The 4,009-nt window shown below is 35.6% G+C and overlaps 1 pseudogene; it reads left to right on the top strand.

Annotated features, from left to right (window-relative positions):
• The first annotated feature begins 2,908 nt into the window (after positions 1–2,908).
• LOC149564487 (putative RING-H2 finger protein ATL69) lies at positions 2,909–3,480 on the top strand (annotated as a pseudogene).
• Positions 3,481–4,009: the final 529 nt, after the last annotated feature.

The raw sequence follows: 4,009 nt of genomic DNA, 5'->3' as shown, positions 1-4,009 counted from the left end.
CAAGTTGGGGATCCGGTTATGGTGTACTTGGGAAATAAACGATTTCCAGGGGGCACCTACAACAAGCTAACATAAGAAATTTGGTCCTTGCAAGGTTTTGAAGAAACATGATTCAAGGAATGTGTATGAGGTAGAGTTTCCATATGTAATCCATATTTCCCCTATTTTCAATATTGCAAACTTAACAAAATATCACAAAGATGGTGTAGAGGAGGAGCTAATACTATAGCCATGTCCTATTCCTACTTTTGAGAAGGAGGAGATTGAAGAAATTTTGGATATCCATGTGGGAAGGAGTACTAGAAATATTTAGTATGAGGAGTACCTAGTGAAGTGGAAGGGACAACCAATGGAATATTCAATCTGGTTATCGAAGTTGGAGGTTGCCCGTTTGGTTTTTTCTCAACCAACTGCAAAGTGACAGGGTCACTTTTCAATTTACCCTAGGTGTCTGATGCATGAGCATCTAGTGGTGTAAGGGCAATCCTGTATCAGCCAAAAATATGTTTAGTGATAGTTTTTTTAACATGTTTGTATTTATGGACATCCATTTGGGCTAAATAGATATCCAACTTTCATGTTCCCATTAGTACATTTCTAGGCTAGTTTTTTTGAGCACCTTGGGATACATGTCAATATATAAAATGAGTTATTTTGTAATAGAGCTATAATTATGATGAGTTAGAGGGTGTAAATTGGAGGGATGATTGAAATTTTAATCTCAAACACTTTAGAAAAAGAATTAGGTCAATAGGTTTCATGATTAGAAAGTTATTAAAGTCTTAAGTTGTTTGGAGATCTCCTAAGAATGCTTCAAAGTCAGATTTGAGGCACTAAATGGCCTCGTACAGGCCCAAAAAATGAGAGAAAAATTAAGTTGGTCTAGTGGCATATAGGGCACTCAAAGAGATTTTCGTAAATGTAAACAATTCATAAATCAGAGTCCTAGATCAAAAGTTATGCCTCTTGGAAGTTGGACTACCATTTTTAGAATCTTGTAATTTTGCACCAACTTCTAATGTGAATTCTAGAACCTTCTATTTTGGAAGTGGCCGCTAAATGGAATAATATAAAATATATTCCTAATGTTAAACCTAATTCGGGCTACTTTAGGTCAATTCTAGTGATGTAAAGGCAATTCTTGTGGAGTTTGGGTGAAGGTATTGTGAGAAGGGGTTTTTTTCTGATACTGATAATATTGTAAGCCCATAGGGCATGTAGTTGAGTCTGTTTTTGTTGTAATGAATGTAATAGAATATCATTTCTAAAAATAAAAGTCTCCTTTCTTTTTTTATACATTTTTTCTGTAGGAGTTGAGAATCCAACTCCGGAAATGCGCCAAGATCACTTGCAGTGCAAATAACTTGCTGAAAAGAAACCTAAGTAGCAAGAGCTTGAAGCAAGAAACACATAGTAAAATATTTCACAATAGGAAATTAGAATTTCTATGTGAATGGATGAATTTACAATGAGAGAGAGGCCGGTTATAAAGGCCTCAAGGAAGCTTGTAGAACAAGCTTGGAAGGTGGTAGAAGATAAGGTTGACAACTAAGCACACTTTCTACAAAAAGGTGAAACATGCTAAAAGGGAACAAACTCCCATGTTGTCAACAACTTATCTCTACAACTATTAACTACATGAGCCAGTAAGATGCAATACTTTTTTTTCTCAATGTGCATGTGCCACAAATCAAGTATTACTAACTTGCAAGACTCTAACATCATAAAAGATGAGGCTGAGTTTGTACCTCAAGAAAATTTGAAAAAATAGATATTCCTTAGACCTTGACTCTCAATGAAAGATATGTAACATAAGACTTATCTCCCATGTCATGCCAATATATTTATATAAAAACATTCTTTTAGGTTTCTTCCAATTGAAATAAATGACTACTATATTTTATCAATAACTAAGAGGCAACTTAAATGCTTCCTACAATGTTATTAGTGTAGATATATTGTATTTTCATTGTAAAAAGGTACTTTCTTGTGGCTCCATAGATAATGCTGGACATTCTTACTTTTTATACTTTTATTCTTTATCTTTCTCAAATAGAAAACTAGAACTTTATCCATTAATTTTGCATGTTTAACTCCATTAATAATCAACATCATAATATGGGTCAAACACAACTTCATGCGCATTTGAGGAAATAAATGCCTTCACCCTACTTGCCTAACCGTGGACTTCGTTGTAAAATGGATTAACATAGCATAATTTTTTATTTAAAAAAATGATTTGAAGAAAGCCAAACTGGAGAAAATACATATAACAGAGAGTTTGACACTCTAAATAGAATGAGTGAACGACATAACTTTTCCAATAAAAAATGGAAGTTAATATGGTTTCCAAGTGTTGAGCTGTGAGATGTTCACATATACAGAATTTCATACTCCAAATATCTATCCATCCATTGCATTAACACATGCACTATGGTACACCATTTCATGCATTGTTGCTACGTTATTGCATTAACACATGCACTATGGTACACCATTTCATGCATTGTTGCTACGTTAAAGTCTCTTTATTAATATATTTAGAAAAATGATTGGGCAAACTTGAGTAGAAGAAAGAAGAGTTGGTGAATGGATTCATATTTAAGCAAACACTTTTGGTCATCCTCCACACGTCTAGAACACATTAAGGCCATCAACTACTAGTAATTTTTAGTCCCCTGCAATTAATTTACATGTCCACTTGTGAAATCAATACATCTATCTATTGTCATTCTCGTGTACAAAAAGAAGCTCAACCAGAGTAGCGAACACCATTGACCAAAAAAAGAGTTTCTATCCGTACATTCTCTTTAGATAGATGGGTAGATTTAGTTATTAGACTTTTTGGTGTTTAGAAACCATGGAAGAAGAAGCATAGAAAGGTGGAAAGGCAATATAATAGTTAAGTTGGACCACAATGAATAACAACACAGGATTGATGGCCACAGAGAATGTGAGCAAAGTGGGTTTGGGATATGGAATAACAATAGCAGTAGAAATACTCATATTGGTCTCCACAATAATGCTCACCTCTTATGTCTGTGTGAGAGTGCAAGGAATAAGAGGGAATGCAAACAATGGTGATCATCATTCAATAGGAAATAGGAATAATAACAACAATAGTTCAAGAATTGGGTCTTCAGTAAACATAATAATTAATGTATAGAAGGAGGTCTAGATGAGAGAGCCATAGATTCATATCCCAAAATGGTGCTTTACAAGTGGCAATAATTGCCCTGGTCATAAGACACCTATTTTTCCATTTTCTTGGGGGAGTACAAGTACAAGGAAGTTTTACATCTATTGCCAGATTGTGGGCACTGCTTTCATGCAAGTTGTGTGGATGCATGGCTCGGGCTCAATCTATCTTGTCTCATCTATAGGACGATGTCTCCATTACCATCTTCATCGGTCAAACCCCTTCCCAAATCTCTCTTAGAGCTCATTCCTCTTGCAAGGCAGTCCATTGATACCCATTGACCATAAGGTACCTCAATGCTTCTTTTAGTTTGACCTGTCCAACGAGTGAAAAAGCCTTGGTCTTGATATCTCCTCTAAACATATCCCACTAGTTATCTTGATAAATGTATTGCCTCCCATTCATGTTGTGATACTTCCTTTTGGTGTTTAAGATTATTGGAAGGCCCCTTAGATAGGCCATCCTCCATATTTTTGGATTGTCGCGGCTCTGTGGAACCATTCTTTCTTACTTCCTCCATTTTCTCCCAAAGAGGGCCAAAGGGGTTTCAAGATCGATGTTTCCTTTGCTGATACGTAGGTTTTGTAGGGACATAATATTTATGATCTACCATGGATCTGCTCTATCTCTTTCTTGATCCGTGGGATTAGACTATAGTCCATCCATCATTCATTTCTTCTCCCACTTGGATATGAAGCAAGGATTTTTAATAAGGGAGAGCATAATTTGTTCACCATTAAATGTTCACTCTGTCTTTGAAAATGCTATACATTTGGGTGAGAGCTCCCGTGATTTGCTAAAGTAGGAGTA

Source organism: Cupressus sempervirens, chromosome 3 (assembly GCF_028749045.1).
Source record: "Cupressus sempervirens isolate cs-2001-9-10 chromosome 3, ASM2874904v1, whole genome shotgun sequence".
Classification (NCBI taxonomy): Eukaryota; Viridiplantae; Streptophyta; class Pinopsida; order Cupressales; family Cupressaceae; genus Cupressus; species Cupressus sempervirens.
This window is presented reverse-complemented; position numbering and strand designations above follow the sequence as displayed.